A 16,194-nucleotide genomic window follows, 5' to 3' on the forward strand; every position below is an offset into this window, starting at 1 on the left:
TCAATTCAAATTTTATGAAAATGATTGCTTATATCATCATTGTAAAATAGCGCCCTTAAATCACATAAAGCTTGGACGCATCCTTTTTCATAACTTAAGGAAAAAGGAAAGATGTCATCAAAAACTCCCCTAAGTGTTCCATTCGGTTGATGTATTTTCTGATTTTGAGAATATTCTTCTATTATTTAACCATCTCAAGTGAAAAATGTCCTTGAATCCTGCTTTATCTTGCAAAATACCAAATTGGTATCAAAATTTTGGGTACTAGTTAGATGAAATATGGTACTAGAAAATTGATATGTACTATGGACATTAAGGAGATTACCTTCATATAAAATTCCAAACATAGTTATCATAGCTTACTTTATTGAAAAGAAAAACTAGAAACAACTATAAAAAATCAATAATAAGTGGGAAAGAAAAGTAATAGTTGAACCATACTGCAGTCGGAAATAAGACTGTGTGGAAATATTCATTAAAATAATACGACCCCAACATAAATATGCAATAGGAACATATATCTCCCTTTTTCAACTAATTACATTTTAACAGTCAACATCCACACTTATTGAAAACAAATGAGAAAGATGTTGCACTATATGTTAAACTAAATTAACTACTATATGCAACACTTATTTATTTGTTTATTATCCTACCCTACTTGAGAAAAATAAATCCCTCTCCTCAAGTATATGAGTATTTCCAATGTAACCATGTGCATAACAAGTATAAAAATGCATTCATACTCAAGTTTATATTATAATTTTCAATGCATACATGCGGATGAAGAACCAACTATTTTAATGATGATGTCAAGATGTAAAGAAGAATGAAGCAGTGGTATGGCCTTACAATTGCTTGAAACCAACTTTCAAAAAAATCAAAATGCTCTTGTTTTGCCTCGTTAGGCTCATTTAGCATATTCTCCTTTATCAGGCCACGTAGATCTTCTTGCATTAGATGATTATCCTTTTGTGTGCTTAGAGGATCTGTAGACAGTCATGTCAAAAATTATCCAATCTCAGGTTCTAATGGTTGCTCTCCATTGGATGTGGTCTGCGATTCTTTAGTTTCTTCGCCAATATTGTAAGGGTGGATATCTTGCTTTTATTCATGGATTTGTTGTTCTTATATCACTTCTAGAGAGGCAGATAAGTTCTTGACCACTGTCAAGATTTATTCTTCCTTAGAAGAAGATATCCCACCTGCTGCTAGAATTTGAGGGAGTTCTTCCAAACTCTTGATCATCCTTGAATATTGCTTTGTTAGTCATTAATCATTGAAACAAAGGCAAGAAATCCAATCATGTACATGAAGTGCCACCATTCCACTAAGAACCTTTTATTACACACATATGAAAAAGAAACTAGAAGATCAATTAGAGACAACCAGACTTTGGAATGACCCCACCATAGTGGACACGTGGTTGTTCACTCATGTCTTACCGTATTTATCTGCCCTTCAGTTTCCCTACATCTAAAATCAAATAGAAAACTAATGAAAGAAACTATGCTCTAATCCCTTTAGCACCTACCCAACAACGTCATCAAAAATGCTAGTGGAATTATATGTATCCTAATTCGAGCATTTAGTTATCAAATCTTGGATTGTAAGACTTAGAGATGTAAGCACATGAAATGTAGGACTATACCATATTCTATCTTATGTTAACAATTAACACTAGAAAGAATAAATCACTAAGGATTATCACTTGTCACTGGACTATGAGACTCTAATGCTTATCGGGTTTCGAACCACAATCTTTATTACCAATAAATGATGTTCATGTGGTTTCATATATGTAGCTTATTAGGTCTTTATAATTCAACAGTTTTAATCCTATAGTGATGAAAATCCATTAAACATGTTGCAGAAAAGTAAATGTTGACAACTATAAGAAAAAACGTGCAAGGAGAGTAAAGAAAACAAGGCAATAAACTACAAGAAATGCATTAACAAACTATCAAAAATAAATGCTAAGTAAGCTTAGATACATATTGTAGGTTCTTATTTGTTGTAGGAATATTTTATCAAGAAGTTGCAAAGCTCAAATAACCTAAGAAATCCTAAACTACAAATTACATATTTCTTTAATACTCTATTCTAGTACAAAACCTACTACCAAATTAAGTGCAGAAAGGTTAAAATTTGGAACTCTGAATAAGTACCTAATTGAGTATGGAAATTACTTAAATTGAAATTATGAATATTAAAAAGTGTTCAAAAAGCGATTTAAATTTGTTTGACTCTTTAAGCTTGAGAAAAATCAATTTGAATTTGATCATAGTGCATTCTACTTAACATATATGAAAATACAGAAATAAATCTAATACTATGTGAAATAGAAATCTAATGAAAAATTGAAAAGAAAATCAAATCAAATATGAAATCAAATGGAATTCACTTCTTAAACCTAAAGATAAGTAATAAACACTAAATTGAAAGCATGAAAGTAAATATATATAAGTCTTATCTAACATAAATTCATTGCAAAATAAAAATAAAATTCTAGATGTAAGACTAATCTCAAAAACACATGAAGCATAGCAACACTTACCCACATTGAAGGGCTCTTCCTATGAGGTTAGTGTTGCTAAGAAAATATCAAATCAAGCTAAGAATATGTACCACAATTGAGTTACCATAAATTCTTTATTCACTTCAAAAATACATGTTACAAATCAATTCTCTAAATCTCTCCAAAACCTAATCATTGATCTCCTCTATTACAATAATGAAAAAAAAAATATTTCCTCTACCATTTGAGGCTTTATTTATACATAAAATACATTGAGCAAGGATAAGATCCAATCCCCTAAACTCAAAAAATGAAATTACGGCTTTAGAGGAAAATTTCATAACTCTGATTTTTGTGTAACTTTATAAAAATTGGCATTAAATAACCACGATATCTTCTCGACCATGATGTATGTTTGAGAGTTGCTTCTATGGAGCCTAAAGTGTTATAATTTCAAAAAATAAATATCGTGGAATTTCCTGATTCAATTATATGGCCTCGTAAATCGTGCCCAAAGATCATTGTTTAGATTATTTGACAATCTGGGTTTCACATAAATTTTGTATGAAAATGATTCAAAGAAGTAGTTGTAACTTTCAAACCGTATTGAATTTCTGAAAACGGTATGACATGAAAGTAAATTGTTAGGTTGTGAAAAACTCATTTTCCATATTCTTGAGATTCGTCATCATATGTGCGGAAATGAGGTAGAAAATGACAGTTTCAAAAACGTTGCATATTTTTTGTTGTAACTTAAATCATGTGCTAGGATGCCACGTGTGAGATGGGTATATTTCAAGGCTTGTACCAGCATATTAGGTCCATATGGAACCTAATTTTCCATGCTAGAGAAAATAAAAACATATTTTAAAATTTTTAATTTTTTTTCCCTCTATTCATGCAAGTGCAAAATTAAGTATTGAATTGTTGAACTCATACATAGATAGAAATTATCATAGTGGAACATGGTCCTTGGCCACATAACAACATTAGTAAACCGTCATTGATAAAACCATATTAAAAACTCATTTAATCATTAAAAATACATGCAATCATTAATAAATAACTAAAAGGTAAAATGAATGCATTTAGTGAAAATTGGTAATATAATAGCTATATAATATGTTGTGAAGATATGAATATGGCTTGCAAATGAAATGTTTGGATAGCCAATATTATAACATATATAGGGCAAAATCCCCCCATGCCTCATACTTTTCATGCCCTCATGCAAACAAAATATGGACTAGGAAGGAATGATGGATGATATAAGGTGATGATCAAGATAATGGTTGTATGAATGTGGACTCAGAAACAAGAATATGCATTAATGGATTTCAAAAATGGGCACTTTAGTGGCGATTTAAGAGAGATGAATATTTCTATAATAGGAATTTGTTAATCATTAAGATTCCATAAATTTTAATGAGCTAAAGAGCCTTTAAACATGTTTTACCTTAAGTATACCTTTCAAACTTTTGATTTCTACTGCAAGTTATAATGGAAGTTGTATGAAGGCGAAGATAAAATAGAATAGAGTCTGGAATGATCTGGAAGAGACAAATTTGATGAGCTCCAATTTGATATGTAGAAGGAGGGCGAAGAGAATGAATGAATATGTTGAAAAGACCCCAACAACCACTCCCCCATGCCTGAGGTTTTGCATGTCCTCATGCAAACAAGGTGAGGTACTGAAGAAGTGAGTAGGGATGCTGAGATGGATCTAGTACAAAAAGGGACCTAAAAAAGAAAATTAATGAAACTAATGAGATGAATACTGAAGGAAATTAATTCATCTCAGATTTATTAAAATTATGTTGAACTCGCACCAAACATAAAAGAAATTTCAAATCACTCAGCAAATATGATTTCATCAATCTTTATCAATTTTATGAAGAAAAAGAAACCTTTTATAAATTTAAGGGGTTCTTCTTCTTTGTAGGTAGAAGAATTTTTATGATCACAATAAATGATGAACCAATGAAAAATTAGTTATTACTAACCAAATCCCAAAGTCTTATAGTCATCAAAGTATTACATATAAGCTTTGTAGTTGAGTTTTATTAGTTCTTTGTTACCATAGATCCCACTTCTAGGACAATTAAATCTTCGATATATTATGAAAAATCAATGACAGAGGACTCAAGGTTACCTTAAGGCCATTATTTAGCAGTAAATTTATGGAGTTGGTTTTTACCCTTGACTTCATCCACACATGCTTCATTTTCATTGTAACACTATAAAGTAACCATCATACATGTAGACCAAAGCCTTGGTTTGGCTGACACTTATTTAGGTAGAATTCCAAATTTTCCATGAGCTTCCATAGCGCTAATGGGTTTGCCTAATGATATCATAGGTCAGTAGCCACCTCCCGCACGCATCCATAGCCTCGACGGGTTAACCTCTTAAACCTATTTTACACTGAAGGCTCTAGTACCATTTTAGGTTTAGATTATGAACATTTATTTTGCAATTGGTAGATGTGGGAGCAACTTCCGAAATCCCCTTAAAGGAATAGGATGATACATTTCATAGTGACTTTGATTACCTTCATAATATCTTGGATGCGTAAGGTACACATAGGTACTCAAAGGACATAGAATGAATGAGCCATTTTTAATGTGAGATGGATGAGGCTAATCAAAGAATAACCAAAAGACACCTAAAGTCCTACTAATCATAGTTTTCATATGAACAAATACTTCATCAACTCTTGTGTAAGTCTTAATAGAGATGCTTAGAGATCATGCTTTGGTGTTACTATTATAGTATTCAAGTTTCTTTTTCATTGGTATCATTATATGGACCTTTTAAATTTGTTTTAATCCCCTTAGTATTGATTGATAACTATATTTTGAGCACCTATTTTGTATTGATAATTAGAAATCTCTATGAATAAGAGAAACAAAATTTGACACAAATAAAAGTGGTATTAGCTATGAATAGTTTGTAATTATCATTCAATTCAAATTTTATGAAAATGATTGCTTATATCATCTTTGTAAAATAGCAGTCTTAAAATAGATAAAGCATGAATGCATTTTTTTTAATAACTTAAGATAAAAGGAAGTATTTCATCAAATACTCCCCTAAGTGTTCCATTTGGTTCATGTATTTTCTAGTTTTGAGAATACTCTTCCATTATTTAAGCATCTCAAATGATCAATATCCTTGAATCCTGCTTTGTCTTACAAATAGAGAATTGGTATCAAAATTTTGGGTACTAGTTAGATGATTATGGTACCAAAAAATTGATATGTACTATGGACATCAAGGATATTACCTTCACATCAAATTCCAAATAAAGTTACCATAGCTTACTTTATTGAAAAGAAAAACTAGAAACGAGTCTAACTATCAAAAATAAATAATAAGTGGTAAAGAAAAGTAATAAGTGAACCATGTTGTAGTTGGAAATAAGACTATGTGGAAATATTCATTACAATAATACACAGTTGAAAGAGACCTCAACATAAATATGCAATAGGAACATAGATCTCCCACTTTCAACTAATTACTTTTTAGCTGTTAACATACCCACTTATTGAAAATAAATGAGAGAGTTGTTGCACTATATGTTATAAATAAACTAACTACTATATGTAACATTTATTTATTTACTTATTATCCTACTCTACTTGAGACAAAGAAATCCCTCACCTCAAGTACAGGAGTATTCATTACAAGAAAAAAGGTCATTGGTGAGGGTCATGCCTATGACGGACCTTTAAGGTTTGTCACCAATGTCACATATGGTGATGATCTTTAAAAAAACGTTCTTGTAAGTGTATATAGTGATGGTCCTTTAAGGTTTATCACCAAAACCATTTTCAATGACACTTTTGGTGAGGGTCATTAAAGGACCATCACTAATTCTCTCTTTGGTGACACTTTTGGTGAGCGTCTTTAAAGGCCCATCACTAATTGTCTCTTTGGTGACACTTCTAGTGAAGATCTTTTATTGACCATCACCAATGATATTTTTGGTTACTTTTGGTGACAGTCAATAAATGTTTGTCATCATTGATCATTCCAATGAACTTTTGATGATGGTTCATTCCTATGACAGACCTTTAAGGTCCGTCACCAATGTCACATATGGTGACAGTATTTAAAGAATCATTGTTGTAAGTGTATATAGTGATGGTCCTTTAAGGTTTGTCAACAAAGTAATTTTCAATGACACTTTTGGTGAGGGTCGTTAAAGGTCAGTCACTAATTCTCTCTTTGTTGAGGGTCATTAAAGTCCCATCACTAATTCTCTCTTTAGTGACACTTCTAGTGATGATCTTTTATTGACCATCACCATTGCTCTTTTTGGTTACTTTTGGTGACGGTAAAAAAATGTTCATCATAATTGATCATTCCAATGAGTTTTTTATGACGCTATGTACCTATTACTATATTTTTTGTCAAAAGATAACGATTTAATTCTATTGTTGTGGAGTCATTTTCTTTATGTGTCCAAGGTCATAGTTGTTGTAATAGTCAGTCAATTTGTTAAGAAGTAATTAGTGTGTATCATGTCCCTCATGTCATAAGAATATAGTTTTCCTATGAGTCAACAGATGATTCATCTCTATTAGGTTTATTATCTAGTAAATTTCTTTTAAATAAAGTTCCACTAGTGTGTGTAAGAACTATATTATTTAATACATAATCAAGCTCTATCAATTCTATTAATGAGATAGACCTAGTACTCCTCAATGCTCATTACACACCTTAACATGCTTTGGAACAATACACTAACATTCACTGGCACCTCACATGTATTGGAACATCTTTGTACATGGAACATATTTGTACCTAGAACATCTTGCCATGAGTAGGACACCCAAGCACATGTTGGCATGCCCTATAGTCCCTAGCATGCTCTGGAACACCTTCGAAATAATATTTAATTGACAAACATTATCACTTGGCACACATTGGCACTTGGTATGTATTGGAACATATTATTAGTGTTCCTAGCATGCCCCTTTTGAAAAAGATAAAGTCCTGACTTATTAAAACTGTTATGTGTTCATTTCCTTGCATTTTATCTTGGTTATTCCTTTTGTTTCCTTTAAACTACTTGACGCATATTAGCATACTCTGGCACCCTACACATCCTGGCATGTCTTAGCACTTGTCTTTCCTTGGCACTATTTGGCACAAGTTAGCACACCCTGAAACTACCTATAACACTCTAGCACTTCTTGACATTCCCTGATATTCCCTGGCATGCTTTACCCATGCTTTGCATACCTTGTCACTCCCTCCTTGGCATGCCAGCTAGCATTCATTGACACTCCGTGACACACCCTCATATTCATTCACTTCCATGGATTTTGACCTAGTGCTCCCTTGTGTTGTCTTAGTAATCCCTAACACTCCTCAGTTGCATTGGCACTCTCTAGCACACCTTAGCACTCTTTGATATGATCTGCCACTTCATAGCATGCACCACACTCCCTGACGCACATTGGCACTTGGCACGTGTTGGCAATTGGAAAGTATTAGCATGTTTCGGCATGCATTGAGATGACTTGGTATGCTTTGGCATGGTTTAATATTAAAGTTATTTGAGATCAATTATTGGAAATCAAATGAGAAGAAGTGAAGGATATTTGGCACTTGGCACCTAGTGTTGATGTGCCTAGCATGCCCTCATGGAAAGGGTAAATTGATGACTTATTAACTCTATTATGTGCTCATTTCCTTGAATTTTATCTTGGTTATTCCTTTCTTGCCTTGAAACTCCTTGACGCATATTAGAATACTTTGGCACCCTGCACATCCTAGCATGTCTTAGCACCTGGCATGCCTTGGCACTATTTGGCACATGTTAGCACACCCCAGAACTACCTAGAACACTCTAGCACTTATTGACATTCCCTGATATTCCTTGGCATGCCTTACCCGTGCTTAGCATACCTTGTCACTCCCTCCTTGGCATGACAACTAACACTCATTGACACTCCTCGAAACACCCTCATATTCATTCAATTCCATTCATTTTGATCTAGTTCTCCCTTGTGTTGTCCTAGTACTCCCTAACACTCCTCAACATGCATTGGCACTCTCTAGCACACCTTAGCACTCTTCGATATGCTCTGCCACTTCATAGCATGCATCACACTCCTTGATGCACATTGGAACTTGGCACGTGTTGGCACTGGGCAAGTCTTAGCATGTTTGGAATGTGTTGATATGACTTCGTATGCTTTGGCATGGTTTAATATTAGATTTATTTGAGATCAATTATTGGAAACTAGTTGAGAAGAAATGGAGGAAGATTTGGCACTTAGAATGCATTGACACTTAGCACTTGCCACCTAGTGTTGGTGTGCCTAGCATGCCCCTCATGGAAAAGGTAAATTGATGACTTATTAACCCTATTATGTGCTCATTTCCTTGTAGTAGTTTAACTTTTTCCTCCTTTTGTTGCCTTCAAAGTCCCTCACATGTATTGTCACACCCTTGTACATCTTGGCATGCCTTAGCACTTAGCACATATTAGCTTGTTTGACATGTCTTCGTACTATCTGGAACATGTTAGCATGGCCTAGCATTCTCTAACATACCTTGGCAGTCATGACCTCACAAATAGCATTACATTTTTCCATGGCTTGGGAGCCTTACATTCACTAGAACACCTTGGAACTCCCTAGTTGTCATGCCCTCTGTTACCTTCAATAATGTCCTAGGCTAATGAGGAGATCGACAAAGGTAACCACAGACCATGCTTTTAGTTTGGTAGCTAGCCCTACCAAACCAGAGAGGGATCCCTCTATGAAATCATAGCCAAGAGATGATTGGAATGTAAAGGATTTTAGGCTAGATAGTTGGGCTCAGTTGGCTTTTTGAAAATTTAGGCTCATCATGTTTGCTTGATGACCCCACCTCCATGGGTTGTACTAACATGGTTTCGTGCTGGCTTGGTGAAGTGGTTATATGTGTTTTCAAGGCTACATCAATGAAGGTGTCCCATGTCATGTTCTTCTCTTTCAACTGATGGAGTATTATAACCCTTATCAGGCTATGGTGAAAGAGGCTAGGATCATCTACTTTGCCTTTCAATTGCATCCTTTCAGAGGAAGCTGAGGAAGTCATATTCATAGATATTTTCATCCAGAGAGATTTTGGAGCTCAATGCCCCTAAGGATTGGGGGCAGTTGTAGGAGCTACCAATAGTCATTCCTTATTGTAATGAGCCTTCTAAATCCATTATAGGGATTTGTAGAAGCATTTGGAGACTTCTAAAGGTCGAGATGCGACAGGGAAGTTTTAGACAGCCTAATGCCAACCATGGAGGAAGGCCTAGTTTGGGGATGCAGCTCTCATTTTGAGAAAATGATCAGTCTATTGTTGGTGTCTGATATGTGCTGGAGACAATAGAAGAGGTTTCAGTGACATTTGAATAATTCTGAAGGAGTTAGTGCCATTGAGAAGCTCACGGTAGCTTAGAGCACTGATTGAAGGAATCAAGTGTAAGGGAGCTTAGATATGTTTGCAGAGTGAAGACAACCATGATAGGGGTATAGATGGTATTATAAGCCCTTTGTTTTAGTTCAGTAACCTTTGGAGTTAAGTGTGGAACTTGTAAAAGAAACATTGCCATAATCCAAAAGAGCCAAGTCAAGTTGAAAAAGCTCAAGGAGACGTAGCCCACGATATTCTAGGTGAACTCCTAGATTAAATTTGTTGTTATGTGTTGATGTTATTTGCTGAATTATATGGCTGCTATATGTGTTTAATATCAGTAGAAACAAATGGACTTAAAGAACTTAAACAGTTAAAAACAAGTGACACACACATGTATCAAGTATTTAATTCCAAAAATGTCATACATAAGCTAGATCATTTATTTGTTAAGCTTTGAGTGGGAGGTTCTTGTTAGCATAACATGTTCTCAAAACCCCATTTCATATCATAAGTGCATGAGCAGTCTTATGTGGTATTGATATAGCCTAGAAAATCTGCCTTCACATGTGAAGAAATTCATGACAACCTTCATCAATGGTGCATATCTCTCCAACAAGTATCTGAATGGGAAAACATGTGAGTGAGCTCCTTTGTATTGTGATTTCAAGTAGGGTTTGTACTCTTCTAGGTCTAGGTTCATTCCTTTTAACCAGTTTTCACCTCGGTTTGGTATGCCTGTAGCTTGAGTGATGGCACCCAGTGAAAACATGAAATCAGTCCCTGCAATGGTGATCTTGTCTTCCTTCAAGGTGAGGGAAAATATACTTGTGAGATGGTCATGGTAACCTACTTCCTACACTCTTTGACAAAACCCTAAATAATTGAAATCTTAAAAGCATTTCATGACAAATGGGGAGGAGGTGATTTCATTACAATTAGAGTGTTCAAACCTTAGTATCTTTAGACCAAAAGAATTGATGCTATTATAGCTAGGTGCATTTGGGCTAGGAATAAATCCACAAATAAGATACTTTTAGTCTACTTAAAGGTGGACATGAGAAGGATTGAGGGTGGGGGGTATAAAGGACACATAATGTTTTAGTAAGGCTTTAATTCTCAAGAAATTATGGAAAACCTTCCAGGGAAAAGGTATTTGGTAATAGGTTATTAAAGATAAATATCTAAAAAAATAGACAGCTTAAGGAATGGATTAAACAGGCGGCTCCAAGAAGAAGGTGGCATCTTACATATGGAGAAGCATGATGAGAAACAAATATTGGCTACTACGAAATCTGAGATGGGAGGCTGGAAGAGGGAATATGATAGAAATAGTACTAGATGATATCAAAGGAGTGGAAGGAATACTTGCTCTTTCTATTCGCATCCTTGAACATTTACATAAGATAAGACTTTAATTTATGAATTAAATCTCTTGTGATTGAGGATCTTATTCTGTTACAAGTTATTGTCTTAATGCATTTGAGCTTGCATTTCTAGAGGATCTATTTGTGGAATGGGCACGTTTCACAACATAATTAAGTCTAACAGTTTTAAACTCACTGAGAATAAAGAAAATCTAAAATGGGAACGTGTTATGTATAATGTGTAGATCTCAGTTAAAGAGATTTATAAACATATTTGTCATGGACGTGACTTGAATTATAATGCTTTTCAGTTTCATAACACATGGAGATGGGACATACCTCTAAAGTTAAAATGTTTTATGTGGCTAGGTCCACAATAATATTTTAACATGGGATAATATCCATAAAAGGGGCTTTCAGGATCTTGGAAGATGCTCTTTATGCAAAGAATATTTAGAAGATGTGGAACATCTATTTCTAACATGTCCTTTTGTGATCTGGGTATGGAGTAGGGTTCTTCAAACACTTGAAATACATGTAATCTAGAACATGGTTTCCATTTAGAGATGTCTCACTCAATGGTTTGAAGGTTTCAAGATATATCGTTCCTTGCCTTTCTGTATTTTGTGGTGCAAATGGAGAAGTAGGAATGAGAAGAGTTTTGAAGAAACATAACCAGATACTATAGATGGTTTTTAAATATATTTGCATATTTTATGGAGATATGGCTAATGAAGGAGGAACAACCTAGAAGACATTTTTTATTCATGGAGCTATGGCCATACTTTTTTTTTTTTTTTTTTTTTTATGGAGCATCCACCAACAGCATTTGTGGAAGTGGGACACATTTGGTTTTGAAGCCAAACAACACCTTCCATTTCATTTAGTATAGTGGCACAAGGTCAATTAATAGAGTTGAGCTAATCATACTCTTAGGGGCTCTTCTATGTGCTAACTGGCTTGCAATCGAAAATTTACCTATGTTTGGAGATTGCAAGATGATACTAGATTGGGTACAATTGAGAACAAAATTTGGACCACCTTCCCTTACTTTTTGGATGCAATGCATAAGATCTTTGATGAATACTTTTCAAAGACTGACCTCTAATAATGTTTATAGAGAGTAGAATCAAGTGGTAGATCTCCTATCAAAGAAGGGGTGCCAACTCTATTCCAAGGAGGATTTTCTACTTAGTTTTCAACAGAGGAATCCTTTTGCAACTCAGGGAGTTTTAACTTATAAAGGGACGCCCTTGAATTTTTTTCATCAATCTCACTTATTTGTCATCTGTGCATGAAAATTTTCATAGATCATGATATTTTTTTGTCATGTTTGAATCATATATGTTATATTTGTCATCATAAAAAACTTTAAGCTTTTTTTTGTGAAAATTTATATAGTAGACAATTTTTAGAAATAAAAGAACTATAATTTAGAGTAATAAGATAATTATAAATTTAACCATTTTATTTTTAAGTCTAATATATGGAATTCAAAAACATTAACAATGAAATACCAAAGTATATATCTACTTTTTATTAATGAAAATCAATAATTTTTTCCTTATTAAAAACAAAAATAAATTTAACCTATCTAAATTCTCGAATACTTCATTAATCCAGATCTAAAATAAATCTAATAAAAATGTTGAATTACAATTCCAAGTCCACTCAACTAGTGCGTTGTGATCCATTACATGAAGTTACATAAAACAATCCTGCCCAATTTTAAAATTAGCTTCATCAAAAAACTCTGACTTCAATCCAGACCAGAATAGGGATACAACTGAATTTTTCAAGGTTTGGTTAATTGAGACACCGAACATCTAATACTACCATGTACCACACCATCCAAATCGACAACAATGATTGCAATCTAAATTTCAATGTAACTGATATCCGAGTAAGTCAAGAGTCATCATCATCACTTGCATCAAACTCCCATATATTGGATTTGTTAAACACGGTGATTTTTCTCTCTCTAATCCCTCAGGGAGATTTTTTTATTTGATTTGGAATCTTAGTTGCAAGAAACCCAACTTCTTATTATTGGACTTTCACCATCAATCATCAATTTTCTGTATTTGCACTTTGGGTTCTAAATACCTAATTTTTTACCCCCACAATAAACACATGTATATAGCAATTAGAGATCTTATTTGCTGGAATTTATATGCAATGGGGGTTGATTTTGAATCTTTGACAAACACAACTTCAGGATCCATAGCAGGGCTCATCAACACTACCATATTGTATCCCTTAGATACATGTGAGACCAAGTACTAGGCGAAGGTTCATGTAGGGGATCGATAGAAATACAGGTCTATAGCTCTAGCACATATTTTCCTTAGAATTAAACTAGGTTGTTTCTTGTTTTTTGGAATGGGTTTTACTAAATTCACTATCCGACACATGTATTTCCTTAGAAATCATCTCGGTTGAGTATTTTGAAATCGGTTTTGTATCTGGTTGCAATTTGGGTCACTAGATCCTTGGGTTATCCTTGAGTTAGTGTGCTTAAATTTGGTGGGGTTGATCCTCCTTAGCACACTTGGAACTCTCTAACACTCCATATCACACACTCTTATTCATTTATTTCCATGTAATTGAAACTAGTTCTCCCTTGTGTTCCCTAGCATTCCGTAACTTGTGTTGGTGTGACACCTAGAACCTAGCACATCTTGGCATGTCTTGGCATGCCTAAAATGTCTTGGAATTGTCTCACATATGTTAGAACACCTTGGAACATCCTAGTTATCATGCCCTTATAGATATACTTACTTTTTTTGTGATTTTGGAACCCAACCAAGTCATTGAAAAAATAGTGTTGTGCATAGCCCAAAGTCTCCCTTTATCTGAAACTACTTTTTCCCAACCCCTTATTGCAATCGTAGGCTTGCCTCCAGCAAGTCCTATTTTTTCCCAACCTCTTTGAAAGGTCTTTCATTTTCCTTTTCCTTTTCCCCTTTTAATATTTTGTTGTGATTTTTGTTGTGCATTAAGAAGGTGAGATTTTCAACCTGCTCCATTTGAGATTTGTGGTTCTGAAGCTAATCCTCCTTTCGATAAAAATTCTTCCATTAGTCTAACCTTAGGCTTGAGAGTGCTAGGGAAATTTGAATGTTTAGGCTTATTCACTACAATTTGAACCCCTTTAGGGAGGATTGACAATTCAGTCTCCTTCATCTTATTATAGTGCACCCTTAGCCAAAATTGAAAGCTTATCCAACCGTGAACAAATCCATGGAAAAATGACATATAACCCAGGGCTGACATCCAATTGTCCAAAACCCATGCCATGATAGATGCCTTTTGCACTGTCTTACCATAAAATCTTCTTACCAAAGTAGTTTCTAACAAGTTTAGGATATCCTCGAACCTAATATCCTTACCAATGACCATTGAAAACTTATCTTGTTTCACTCTAACATAGAGCTTTGTCTTAGACAAAGATCTAGAACCACGGGGGACCAAAAGAGGCTTAAAAATCTTAAAAGAAAGGGAGTTTGGCTCAGACTTAAGGATACCTACTACCTCAAAGCTAGAATGAGAGCTTAGCTCTTTTGCACTACTATTTTTGCTCAAAAAAAAGACAACCTTGAACAACTCATGCTCAAATTAAATATCTACCTTGGAACACCATCCATCTTGGAAACATCTCATGATTTGGTTGGAGATGATTTGTTAAGACAATGAAGTGTCACTTGTAAATTCATACTAGGATTTGAATGCCTCCGGTGGACATGATTGGGCTCATAATTAACAATATCAACTTCCATTGAAAATTGTGGATGGACATAATTAATTGTTGACTAGACCCATTGTCTAACAACCAAGACAGTGAAAACCCTTGGAAAAAAGAAAGCAAGTACATGAGAAACGTTACTTGTTGTCGAAGAAAAGTGCCTTCAAATCTAACCACTAGATATGAACATGTCCAACTTTGTAACAATTGAAATAATGAAATAATATTTTCCAATAATAAATGTTATAGGTCTAGACTTTTTCCTCGTAAACCAATTCAATGGCCTTGAATAAAATATCTTTGATATCTACTTTGACTATAATCCGGGCCAATGCCTATTAATTGAAACATACCAATTAGGGTCCAGAGAAATAAATCTACCAAACTTCTTGCCAATAATGTGAAGGGCCTCCTCTGCCTAGAGGACAAGGGGAGGGTTCAACAATATATCCCAAAGTTGCTGCACTGGGAGATGTTTGCGAGAGATCACAATCCACCAGCCATGTTTCCAAGGCTAGGCCCGATGGCCCCCAATCCCATTCTACCTCCTTGATCTTATTATAGCCCCCCTCAACCAAAATTGAAAGAATATCCAACTGTGAACAAATCCATGGAAAACCGACATATAACCCATGGTCGACATCCAATTGTCCATAACCCATGCCATGAGAGATTCCTTTTGCATTGCCTTACCATAAAATCTTCCTACCAAATTAGTTTCTAACAAGTTTGGGATGTCCTCGAACTTATATCCTTACCAATGACCATTGAAAACTTATGTTGTTTCACTCTAACATAAAACTTTGGCTTAGGCAAAGCTCTCGAACCATGGGGGACCAAAAGAGGCTTAAATGAAAGGGAGTTTGGTTGAGACTTAGGGATAACTACTACCTCAAAACTAGAATGAGAGATTAGCTCTTTTGCACTACTATGTTTTCTCGAAACAAAAACAACCTTGGACAACTCATGCTCAGATTAAATATCTATCTTGGAACACACATCCATTTTGGAAACACATCATGATTTGGTTGGAGATGATGTGTTAAGACAATGAAGTGTAACATGTAAATTCATTGTGGGATTTAATGCATCCTCTAGACATGATTGTGCTCATAATCAGCAATATCAACTTCCATTCGAAACTATGGTGGGATAGA

The sequence above is a fragment of the Pinus tabuliformis genome, chromosome 2_2 (genome assembly GCF_031772625.1).
Source record: "Pinus tabuliformis cultivar Carrire ecotype Pingquan chromosome 2_2, CPIR1, whole genome shotgun sequence".
In the NCBI taxonomy this organism is placed as follows: Eukaryota; Viridiplantae; Streptophyta; class Pinopsida; order Pinales; family Pinaceae; genus Pinus; species Pinus tabuliformis.